Consider the following 13,292-nt stretch of genomic DNA (forward strand, 5'->3'; position numbering starts at 1 on the left):
CCACATCCAAAGTGCCAAGAGAGAGCTTGCTCTCCCTGTCTTTGAGTACTGTTTTCACTGTCCCGGTTACCTCTTTGCTAACATTCTCTTCAGAGCCGCAGTGAAACCAGGAACCACGTGGAGAAGGCACCCACACTGAAAGTGCCTGGAGGGAACATTGGGGCTTCTTCTCAGTGTCTCTGACATAGGGTTTCACTGTCCCGGGAAAGTCTCTGCTAACACCCTGCAGAGCGCTGTGCCCAATGTACAGAAATGTCTTGCGGTATCTCCTACAGGGAAAGTGCCAGGAGGGAATTGTGGAGCTTGTTCTCAGTGTCTCTGAGAATTGCTCTGATTGTCTGTGTGACCTCTTTGCTAAGACTCTCCAGAGAGCCGTCCTCAAAACAAACACACATCTTGACATATCTCCCACACTGATCGCAGTGTCTCCAGAAACGGCATTCAAGGAGCCAGGACCTTTTCTCCCTACACTGTCCATTGAGTTGCCCTCAAAACCAATATACATCCTGCTATATCTCCCACATGGAAAGTGCCAGGAGGGAGAAGTGGGGATTATGTTTAGACTTTCTCGGAACTGCTTCAAATCAACTAGATATCTTTGTGCTGTAAATCTCCCAACAGCCAAACGCAAAAGCAGCAAACATCTCGCTGTATGTCCCACATCCAAAGTGCCAAGAGAGAGCTTGCTCTCCCTGTCTTTGAGTACTGTTTTCACTGTCCCGGTTACCTCTTTGCTAACGTTCTCTTCAGAGCCGCAGTGAAACCAGGAACCACGTGGAGAAGGCACCCACACTGAAAGTGCCTGGAGGGAACATTGGGGCTTCTTCTCAGTGTCTCTGACATAGGGTTTCACTGTCCCGGGAAAGTCTCTGCTAACACCGTGCAGAGCGCTGTGCCCAATGTACAGAAACGTCTTGCGGTATCTCCTACAGGGAAAGTGCCAGGAGGGAATTGTGGAGCTTGTTCTCAGTGTCTCTGAGAATTGCTCTGATTATCTGTGTGACCTCTTTGCTAAGACTCTCCAGAGAGCCGTCCTCAAAACAAACACACATCTTGACATATCTCCCACACTGATCGCAGTGTCTCCAGAAACGGCATTCAAGGAGCCAGGACCTTTTCTCCCTACACTGTCCATTGAGTTGCCCTCAAAACCAATATACATCCTGCTATATCTCCCACATGGAAAGTGCCAGGAGGGAGAAGTGGGGATTATGTTTAGACTTTCTCGGAACTGCTTCAAATCAACTAGATATCTTTGTGCTGTAAATCTCCCAACAGCCAAACGCAAAAGCAGCAAACATCTCGCTGTATGTCCCACATCCAAAGTGCCAAGAGAGAGCTTGCTCTCCCTGTCTTTGAGTACTGTTTTCACTGTCCCGGTTACCTCTTTGCTAACATTCTCTTCAGAGCCGCAGTGAAACCAGGAACCACGTGGAGAAGGCACCCACACTGAAAGTGCCTGGAGGGAACATTGGGGCTTCTTCTCAGTGTCTCTGACATAGGGTTTCACTGTCCCGGGAAAGTCTCTGCTAACACCGTGCAGAGCGCTGTGCCCAATGTACAGAAACGTCTTGCGGTATCTCCTACAGGGAAAGTGCCAGGAGGGAATTGTGGAGCTTGTTCTCAGTGTCTCTGAGAATTGCTCTGATTGTCTGTGTGACCTCTTTGCTAAGACTCTCCAGAGAGCCGTCCTCAAAACAAACACACATCTTGACATATCTCCCACATTGATCGCAGTGTCTCCAGAAACGGCATTCAAGGAGCCAGGACCTTTTCTCCCTACACTGTCCATTGAGTTGCCCTCAAAACCAATATACATCCTGCTATATCTCCCACATGGAAAGTGCCAGGAGGGAGAAGTGGGGATTATGTTTAGACTTTCTCGGAACTGCTTCAAATCAACTAGATATCTTTGTGCTGTAAATCTCCCAACAGCCAAACGCAAAAGCAGCAAACATCTCGCTGTATGTCCCACATCCAAAGTGCCAAGAGAGAGCTTGCTCTCCCTGTCTTTGAGTACTGTTTTCACTGTCCCGGTTACCTCTTTGCTAACATTCTCTTCAGAGCCGCAGTGAAACCAGGAACCACGTGGAGAAGGCACCCACACTGAAAGTGCCTGGAGGGAACATTGGGGCTTCTTCTCAGTGTCTCTGACATAGGGTTTCACTGTCCCGGGAAAGTCTCTGCTAACACCCTGCAGAGCGCTGTGCCCAATGTACAGAAACGTCTTGCGGTATCTCCTACAGGGAAAGTGCCAGGAGGGAATTGTGGAGCTTGTTCTCAGTGTCTCTGAGAATTGCTCTGATTAGCTGTGTGACCTCTTTGCTAAGACTCTCCAGAGAGCCGTCCTCAAAACAAACACACATCTTGACATATCTCCCACATTGATCGCAGTGTCTCCAGAAACGGCATTCAAGGAGCCAGGACCTTTTCTCCCTACACTGTCCATTGAGTTGCCCTCAAAACCAATATACATCCTGCTATATCTCCCACATGGAAAGTGCCAGGAGGGAGAAGTGGGGATTATGTTTAGACTTTCTCGGAACTGCTTCAAATCAACTAGATATCTTTGTGCTGTAAATCTCCCAACAGCCAAACGCAAAAGCAGCAAACATCTCGCTGTATGTCCCACATCCAAAGTGCCAAGAGAGAGCTTGCTCTCCCTGTCTTTGAGTACTGTTTTCACTGTCCCGGTTACCTCTTTGCTAACATTCTCTTCAGAGCCGCAGTGAAACCAGGAACCACGTGGAGAAGGCACCCACACTGAAAGTGCCTGGAGGGAACATTGGGGCTTCTTCTCAGTGTCTCTGACATAGGGTTTCACTGTCCCGGGAAAGTCTCTGCTAACACCGTGCAGAGCGCTGTGCCCAATGTACAGAAACGTCTTGCGGTATCTCCTACAGGGAAAGTGCCAGGAGGGAATTGTGGAGCTTGTTCTCAGTGTCTCTGAGAATTGCTCTGATTAGCTGTGTGACCTCTTTGCTAAGACTCTCCAGAGAGCCGTCCTCAAAACAAACACACATCTTGACATATCTCCCACATTGATCGCAGTGTCTCCAGAAACGGCATTCAAGGAGCCAGGACCTTTTCTCCCTACACTGTCCATTGAGTTGTCCTCAAAACCAATATACATCCTGCTATATCTCCCACATGGAAAGTGCCAGGAGGGAGAAGTGGGGATTATGTTTAGACTTTCTCGGAACTGCTTCAAATCAACTAGATATCTTTGTGCTGTAAATCTCCCAACAGCCAAACGCAAAAGCAGCAAACATCTCGCTGTATGTCCCACATCCAAAGTGCCAAGAGAGAGCTTGCTCTCCCTGTCTTTGAGTACTGTTTTCACTGTCCCGGTTACCTCTTTGCTAACATTCTCTTCAGAGCCGCAGTGAAACCAGGAACCACGTGGAGAAGGCACCCACACTGAAAGTGCCTGGAGGGAACATTGGGGCTTCTTCTCAGTGTCTCTGACATAGGGTTTCACAGTCCCGGGAAAGTCTCTGCTAACACCGTGCAGAGCGCTGTGCCCAATGTACAGAAACGTCTTGCGGTATCTCCTACAGGGAAAGTGCCAGGAGGGAATTGTGGAGCTTGTTCTCAGTGTCTCTGAGAATTGCTCTGATTATCTGTGTGACCTCTTTGCTAAGACTCTCCAGAGAGCCGTCCTCAAAACAAACACACATCTTGACATATCTCCCACATTGATCGCAGTGTCTCCAGAAACGGCATTCAAGGAGCCAGGAGGTTTTCTCCCTACACTGTCCATTGAGTTGTCCTCAAAACCAATATACATGCTGCTATATCTCCCACATGGAAAGTGCCAGGAGGGAGAAGTGGGGATTATGTTTAGACTTTCTCGGAACTGCTTCAAATCAACTAGATATCTTTGTGCTGTAAATCTCCCAACAGCCAAACGCAAAAGCAGCAAACATCTCGCTGTATGTCCCACATCCAAAGTGCCAAGAGAGAGCTTGCTCTCCCTGTCTTTGAGTACTGTTTTCACTGTCCCGGTTACCTCTTTGCTAACATTCTCTTCAGAGCCGCAGTGAAACCAGGAACCACGTGGAGAAGGCACCCACACTGAAAGTGCCTGGAGGGAACATTGGGGCTTCTTCTCAGTGTCTCTGACATAGGGTTTCACTGTCCCGGGAAAGTCTCTGCTAACACCGTGCAGAGCGCTGTGCCCAATATACAGAAACGTCTTGCGGTATCTCCTACAGGGAAAGTGCCAGGAGGGAATTGTGGAGCTTGTTCTCAGTGTCTCTGAGAATTGCTCTGATTGTCTGTGTGACCTCTTTGCTAAGACTCTCCAGAGAGCCGTCCTCAAAACAAACACACATCTTGACATATCTCCCACACTGATCGCAGTGTCTCCAGAAACGGCATTCAAGGAGCCAGGACCTTTTCTCCCTACACTGTCCATTGAGTTGCCCTCAAAACCAATATACATCCTGCTATATCTCCCACATGGAAAGTGCCAGGAGGGAGAAGTGGGGATTATGTTTAGACTTTCTCGGAACTGCTTCAAATCAACTAGATAGCTTTGTGCTGTAAATCTCCCAACAGCCAAACGCAAAAGCAGCAAACATCTCGCTGTATGTCCCACATCCAAAGTGCCAAGAGAGAGCTTGCTCTCCCTGTCTTTGAGTACTGTTTTCACTGTCCCGGTTACCTCTTTGCTAACGTTCTCTTCAGAGCTGCAGTGAAACCAGGAACCACGTGGAGAAGGCACCCACACTGAAAGTGCCTGGAGGGAACATTGGGGCTTCTTCTCAGTGTCTCTGACATAGGGTTTCACTGTCCCGGGAAAGTCTCTGCTAACACCGTGCAGAGCGCTGTGCCCAATGTACAGAAACGTCTTGCGGTATCTCCTACAGGGAAAGTGCCAGGAGGGAATTGTGGAGCTTGTTCTCAGTGTCTCTGAGAATTGCTCTGATTATCTGTGTGACCTCTTTGCTAAGACTCTCCAGAGAGACGTCCTCAAAACAAACACACATCTTGACATATCTCCCACACTGATCGCAGTGTCTCCAGAAACGGCATTCAAGGAGCCAGGACCTTTTCTCCCTACACTGTCCATTGAGTTGCCCTCAAAACCAATATACATCCTGCTATATCTCCCACATGGAAAGTGCCAGGAGGGAGAAGTGGGGATTATGTTTAGACTTTCTCGGAACTGCTTCAAATCAACTAGATATCTTTGTGCTGTAAATCTCCCAACAGCCAAACGCAAAAGCAGCAAACATCTCACTGTATGTCCCACATCCAAAGTGCCAAGAGAGAGCTTGCTCTCCCTGTCTTTGAGTACTGTTTTCACTGTCCCGGTTACCTCTTTGCTAACATTCTCTTCAGAGCCGCAGTGAAACCAGGAACCACGTGGAGAAGGCACCCACACTGAAAGTGCCTGGAGGGAACATTGGGGCTTCTTCTCAGTGTCTCTGACATAGGGTTTCACTGTCCCGGGAAAGTCTCTGCTAACACCGTGCAGAGCGCTGTGCCCAATGTACAGAAACGTCTTGCGGTATCTCCTACAGGGAAAGTGCCAGGAGGGAATTGTGGAGCTTGTTCTCAGTGTCTCTGAGAATTGCTCTGATTGTCTGTGTGACCTCTTTGCTAAGACTCTCCAGAGAGCCGTCCTCAAAACAAACACACATCTTGACATATCTCCCACATTGATCGCAGTGTCTCCAGAAACGGCATTCAAGGAGCCAGGACCTTTTCTCCCTACACTGTCCATTGAGTTGTCCTCAAAACCAATATACATCCTGCTATATCTCCCACATGGAAAGTGCCAGGAGGGAGAAGTGGGGATTATGTTTAGACTTTCTCGGAACTGCTTCAAATCAACTAGATATCTTTGTGCTGTAAATCTCCCAACAGCCAAACGCAAAAGCAGCAAACATCTCGCTGTATGTCCCACATCCAAAGTGCCAAGAGAGAGCTTGCTCTCCCTGTCTTTGAGTACTGTTTTCACTGTCCCGGTTACCTCTTTGCTAACATTCTCTTCAGAGCCGCAGTGAAACCAGGAACCACGTGGAGAAGGCACCCACACTGAAAGTGCCTGGAGGGAACATTGGGGCTTCTTCTCAGTGTCTCTGACATAGGGTTTCACTGTCCCGGGAAAGTCTCTGCTAACACCCTGCAGAGCGCTGTGCCCAATGTACAGAAACGTCTTGCGGTATCTCCTACAGGGAAAGTGCCAGGAGGGAATTGTGGAGCTTGTTCTCAGTGTCTCTGAGAATTGCTCTGATTAGCGGTGTGACCTCTTTGCTAAGACTCTCCAGAGAGCCGTCCTCAAAACAAACACACATCTTGACATATCTCCCACATTGATCGCAGTGTCTCCAGAAACGGCATTCAAGGAGCCAGGACCTTTTCTCCCTACACTGTCCATTGAGTTGCCCTCAAAACCAATATTCATCCTGCTATATCTCCCACATGGAAAGTGCCAGGAGGGAGAAGTGGGGATTATGTTTAGACTTTCTCGGAACTGCTTCAAATCAACTAGATATCTTTGTGCTGTAAATCTCCCAACAGCCAAACGCAAAAGCAGCAAACATCTCGCTGTATGTCCCACATCCAAAGTGCCAAGAGAGAGCTTGCTCTCCCTGTCTTTGAGTACTGTTTTCACTGTCCCGGTTACCTCTTTGCTAACATTCTCTTCAGAGCCGCAGTGAAACCAGGAACCACGTGGAGAAGGCACCCACACTGAAAGTGCCTGGAGGGAACATTGGGGCTTCTTCTCAGTGTCTCTGACATAGGGTTTCACTGTCCCGGGAAAGTCTCTGCTAACACCGTGCAGAGCGCTGTGCCCAATATACAGAAACGTCTTGCGGTATCTCCTACAGGGAAAGTGCCAGGAGGGAATTGTGGAGCTTGTTCTCAGTGTCTCTGAGAATTGCTCTGATTATCTGTGTGACCTCTTTGCTAAGACTCTCCAGAGAGACGTCCTCAAAACAAACACACATCTTGACATATCTCCCACATTGATCGCAGTGTCTCCAGAAACGGCATTCAAGGAGCCAGGACCTTTTCTCCCTACACTGTCCATTGAGTTGCCCTCAAAACCAATATTCATCCTGCTATATCTCCCACATGGAAAGTGCCAGGAGGGAGAAGTGGGGATTATGTTTAGACTTTCTCGGAACTGCTTCAAATCAACTAGATATCTTTGTGCTGTAAATCTCCCAACAGCCAAACGCAAAAGCAGCAAACATCTCGCTGTATGTCCCACATCCAAAGTGCCAAGAGAGAGCTTGCTCTCCCTGTCTTTGAGTACTGTTTTCACTGTCCCGGTTACCTCTTTGCTAACATTCTCTTCAGAGCCGCAGTGAAACCAGGAACCACGTGGAGAAGGCACCCACACTGAAAGTGCCTGGAGGGAACATTGGGGCTTCTTCTCAGTGTCTCTGACATAGGGTTTCACTGTCCCGGGAAAGTCTCTGCTAACACCGTGCAGAGCGCTGTGCCCAATATACAGAAACGTCTTGCGGTATCTCCTACAGGGAAAGTGCCAGGAGGGAATTGTGGAGCTTGTTCTCAGTGTCTCTGAGAATTGCTCTGATTAGCTGTGTGACCTCTTTGCTAAGACTCTCCAGAGAGCCGTGCTCAAAACAAACACACATCTTGACATATCTCCCACATTGATCGCAGTGTCTCCAGAAACGGCATTCAAGGAGCCAGGACCTTTTCTCCCTACACTGTCCATTGAGTTGCCCTCAAAACCAATATACATCGTGCTATATCTCCCACATGGAAAGTGCCAGGAGGGAGAAGTGGGGATTATGTTTAGACTTTCTCGGAACTGCTTCAAATCAACTAGATATCTTTGTGCTGTAAATCTCCCAACAGCCAAACGCAAAAGCAGCAAACATCTCGCTGTATGTCCCACATCCAAAGCGCCAAGAGAGAGCTTGCTCTCCCTGTCTTTGAGTACTGTTTTCACTGTCCCGGTTACCTCTTTGCTAACATTCTCTTCAGAGCCGCAGTGAAACCAGGAACCACGTGGAGAAGGCACCCACACTGAAAGTGCCTGGAGGGAACATTGGGGCTTCTTCTCAGTGTCTCTGACATAGGGTTTCACTGTCCCGGGAAAGTCTCTGCTAACACCGTGCAGAGCGCTGTGCCCAATGTACAGAAACGTCTTGCGGTATCTCCTACAGGGAAAGTGCCAGGAGGGAATTGTGGAGCTTGTTCTCAGTGTCTCTGAGAATTGCTCTGATTGTCTGTGTGACCTCTTTGCTAAGACTCTCCAGAGAGCCGTCCTCAAAACAAACACACATCTTGACATATCTCCCACATTGATCGCAGTGTCTCCAGAAACGGCATTCAAGGAGCCAGGAGGTTTTCTCCCTACACTGTCCATTGAGTTGCCCTCAAAACCAATATACATCCTGCTATATCTCCCACATGGAAAGTGCCAGGAGGGAGAAGTGGGGATTATGTTTAGACTTTCTCGGAACTGCTTCAAATCAACTAGATATCTTTGTGCTGTAAATCTCCCAACAGCCAAACGCAAAAGCAGCAAACATCTCGCTGTATGTCCCACATCCAAAGTGCCAAGAGAGAGCTTGCTCTCCCTGTCTTTGAGTACTGTTTTCACTGTCCCGGTTACCTCTTTGCTAACGTTCTCTTCAGAGCCGCAGTGAAACCAGGAACCACGTGGAGAAGGCACCCACACTGAAAGTGCCTGGAGGGAACATTGGGGCTTCTTCTCAGTGTCTCTGACATAGGGTTTCACTGTCCCGGGAAAGTCTCTGCTAACACCGTGCAGAGCGCTGTGCCCAATGTACAGAAACGTCTTGCGGTATCTCCTACAGGGAAAGTGCCAGGAGGGAATTGTGGAGCTTGTTCTCAGTGTCTCTGAGAATTGCTCTGATTAGCGGTGTGACCTCTTTGCTAAGACTCTCCAGAGAGCCGTCCTCAAAACAAACACACATCTTGACATATCTCCCACATTGATCGCAGTGTCTCCAGAAACGGCATTCAAGGAGCCAGGACCTTTTCTCCCTACACTGTCCATTGAGTTGCCCTCAAAACCAATATACATCCTGCTATATCTCCCACATGGAAAGTGCCAGGAGGGAGAAGTGGGGATTATGTTTAGACTTTCTCGGAACTGCTTCAAATCAACTAGATATCTTTGTGCTGTAAATCTCCCAACAGCCAAACGCAAAAGCAGCAAACATCTCGCTGTATGTCCCACATCCAAAGTGCCAAGAGAGAGCTTGCTCTCCCTGTCTTTGAGTACTGTTTTCACTGTCCCGGTTACCTCTTTGCTAACATTCTCTTCAGAGCCGCAGTGAAACCAGGAACCACGTGGAGAAGGCACCCACACTGAAAGTGCCTGGAGGGAACATTGGGGCTTCTTCTCAGTGTCTCTGACATAGGGTTTCACTGTCCCGGGAAAGTCTCTGCTAACACCCTGCAGAGCGCTGTGCCCAATGTACAGAAATGTCTTGCGGTATCTCCTACAGGGAAAGTGCCAGGAGGGAATTGTGGAGCTTGTTCTCAGTGTCTCTGAGAATTGCTCTGATTGTCTGTGTGACCTCTTTGCTAAGACTCTCCAGAGAGCCGTCCTCAAAACAAACACACATCTTGACATATCTCCCACACTGATCGCAGTGTCTCCAGAAACGGCATTCAAGGAGCCAGGACCTTTTCTCCCTACACTGTCCATTGAGTTGCCCTCAAAACCAATATACATCCTGCTATATCTCCCACATGGAAAGTGCCAGGAGGGAGAAGTGGGGATTATGTTTAGACTTTCTCGGAACTGCTTCAAATCAACTAGATATCTTTGTGCTGTAAATCTCCCAACAGCCAAACGCAAAAGCAGCAAACATCTCGCTGTATGTCCCACATCCAAAGTGCCAAGAGAGAGCTTGCTCTCCCTGTCTTTGAGTACTGTTTTCACTGTCCCGGTTACCTCTTTGCTAACGTTCTCTTCAGAGCCGCAGTGAAACCAGGAACCACGTGGAGAAGGCACCCACACTGAAAGTGCCTGGAGGGAACATTGGGGCTTCTTCTCAGTGTCTCTGACATAGGGTTTCACTGTCCCGGGAAAGTCTCTGCTAACACCGTGCAGAGCGCTGTGCCCAATGTACAGAAACGTCTTGCGGTATCTCCTACAGGGAAAGTGCCAGGAGGGAATTGTGGAGCTTGTTCTCAGTGTCTCTGAGAATTGCTCTGATTATCTGTGTGACCTCTTTGCTAAGACTCTCCAGAGAGCCGTCCTCAAAACAAACACACATCTTGACATATCTCCCACACTGATCGCAGTGTCTCCAGAAACGGCATTCAAGGAGCCAGGACCTTTTCTCCCTACACTGTCCATTGAGTTGCCCTCAAAACCAATATACATCCTGCTATATCTCCCACATGGAAAGTGCCAGGAGGGAGAAGTGGGGATTATGTTTAGACTTTCTCGGAACTGCTTCAAATCAACTAGATATCTTTGTGCTGTAAATCTCCCAACAGCCAAACGCAAAAGCAGCAAACATCTCGCTGTATGTCCCACATCCAAAGTGCCAAGAGAGAGCTTGCTCTCCCTGTCTTTGAGTACTGTTTTCACTGTCCCGGTTACCTCTTTGCTAACATTCTCTTCAGAGCCGCAGTGAAACCAGGAACCACGTGGAGAAGGCACCCACACTGAAAGTGCCTGGAGGGAACATTGGGGCTTCTTCTCAGTGTCTCTGACATAGGGTTTCACTGTCCCGGGAAAGTCTCTGCTAACACCGTGCAGAGCGCTGTGCCCAATGTACAGAAACGTCTTGCGGTATCTCCTACAGGGAAAGTGCCAGGAGGGAATTGTGGAGCTTGTTCTCAGTGTCTCTGAGAATTGCTCTGATTGTCTGTGTGACCTCTTTGCTAAGACTCTCCAGAGAGCCGTCCTCAAAACAAACACACATCTTGACATATCTCCCACATTGATCGCAGTGTCTCCAGAAACGGCATTCAAGGAGCCAGGACCTTTTCTCCCTACACTGTCCATTGAGTTGCCCTCAAAACCAATATACATCCTGCTATATCTCCCACATGGAAAGTGCCAGGAGGGAGAAGTGGGGATTATGTTTAGACTTTCTCGGAACTGCTTCAAATCAACTAGATATCTTTGTGCTGTAAATCTCCCAACAGCCAAACGCAAAAGCAGCAAACATCTCGCTGTATGTCCCACATCCAAAGTGCCAAGAGAGAGCTTGCTCTCCCTGTCTTTGAGTACTGTTTTCACTGTCCCGGTTACCTCTTTGCTAACATTCTCTTCAGAGCCGCAGTGAAACCAGGAACCACGTGGAGAAGGCACCCACACTGAAAGTGCCTGGAGGGAACATTGGGGCTTCTTCTCAGTGTCTCTGACATAGGGTTTCACTGTCCCGGGAAAGTCTCTGCTAACACCCTGCAGAGCGCTGTGCCCAATGTACAGAAACGTCTTGCGGTATCTCCTACAGGGAAAGTGCCAGGAGGGAATTGTGGAGCTTGTTCTCAGTGTCTCTGAGAATTGCTCTGATTAGCTGTGTGACCTCTTTGCTAAGACTCTCCAGAGAGCCGTCCTCAAAACAAACACACATCTTGACATATCTCCCACATTGATCGCAGTGTCTCCAGAAACGGCATTCAAGGAGCCAGGACCTTTTCTCCCTACACTGTCCATTGAGTTGCCCTCAAAACCAATATACATCCTGCTATATCTCCCACATGGAAAGTGCCAGGAGGGAGAAGTGGGGATTATGTTTAGACTTTCTCGGAACTGCTTCAAATCAACTAGATATCTTTGTGCTGTAAATCTCCCAACAGCCAAACGCAAAAGCAGCAAACATCTCGCTGTATGTCCCACATCCAAAGTGCCAAGAGAGAGCTTGCTCTCCCTGTCTTTGAGTACTGTTTTCACTGTCCCGGTTACCTCTTTGCTAACATTCTCTTCAGAGCCGCAGTGAAACCAGGAACCACGTGGAGAAGGCACCCACACTGAAAGTGCCTGGAGGGAACATTGGGGCTTCTTCTCAGTGTCTCTGACATAGGGTTTCACTGTCCCGGGAAAGTCTCTGCTAACACCGTGCAGAGCGCTGTGCCCAATGTACAGAAACGTCTTGCGGTATCTCCTACAGGGAAAGTGCCAGGAGGGAATTGTGGAGCTTGTTCTCAGTGTCTCTGAGAATTGCTCTGATTAGCTGTGTGACCTCTTTGCTAAGACTCTCCAGAGAGCCGTCCTCAAAACAAACACACATCTTGACATATCTCCCACATTGATCGCAGTGTCTCCAGAAACGGCATTCAAGGAGCCAGGACCTTTTCTCCCTACACTGTCCATTGAGTTGTCCTCAAAACCAATATACATCCTGCTATATCTCCCACATGGAAAGTGCCAGGAGGGAGAAGTGGGGATTATGTTTAGACTTTCTCGGAACTGCTTCAAATCAACTAGATATCTTTGTGCTGTAAATCTCCCAACAGCCAAACGCAAAAGCAGCAAACATCTCGCTGTATGTCCCACATCCAAAGTGCCAAGAGAGAGCTTGCTCTCCCTGTCTTTGAGTACTGTTTTCACTGTCCCGGTTACCTCTTTGCTAACATTCTCTTCAGAGCCGCAGTGAAACCAGGAACCACGTGGAGAAGGCACCCACACTGAAAGTGCCTGGAGGGAACATTGGGGCTTCTTCTCAGTGTCTCTGACATAGGGTTTCACAGTCCCGGGAAAGTCTCTGCTAACACCGTGCAGAGCGCTGTGCCCAATGTACAGAAACGTCTTGCGGTATCTCCTACAGGGAAAGTGCCAGGAGGGAATTGTGGAGCTTGTTCTCAGTGTCTCTGAGAATTGCTCTGATTATCTGTGTGACCTCTTTGCTAAGACTCTCCAGAGAGCCGTCCTCAAAACAAACACACATCTTGACATATCTCCCACATTGATCGCAGTGTCTCCAGAAACGGCATTCAAGGAGCCAGGACCTTTTCTCCCTACACTGTCCATTGAGTTGCCCTCAAAACCAATATACATCCTGCTATATCTCCCACATGGAAAGTGCCAGGAGGGAGAAGTGGGGATTATGTTTAGACTTTCTCGGAACTGCTTCAAATCAACTAGATATCTTTGTGCTGTAAATCTCCCAACAGCCAAACGCAAAAGCAGCAAACATCTCGCTGTATGTCCCACATCCAAAGTGCCAAGAGAGAGCTTGCTCTCCCTGTCTTTGAGTACTGTTTTCACTGTCCCGGTTACCTCTTTGCTAACATTCTCTTCAGAGCCGCAGTGAAACCAGGAACCACGTGGAGAAGGCACCCACACTGAAAGTGCCTGGAGG

Source organism: Larus michahellis, unplaced genomic scaffold, assembly GCF_964199755.1.
Source record: "Larus michahellis unplaced genomic scaffold, bLarMic1.1 SCAFFOLD_81, whole genome shotgun sequence".
Lineage (NCBI taxonomy): Eukaryota > Metazoa > Chordata > Aves > Charadriiformes > Laridae > Larus > Larus michahellis.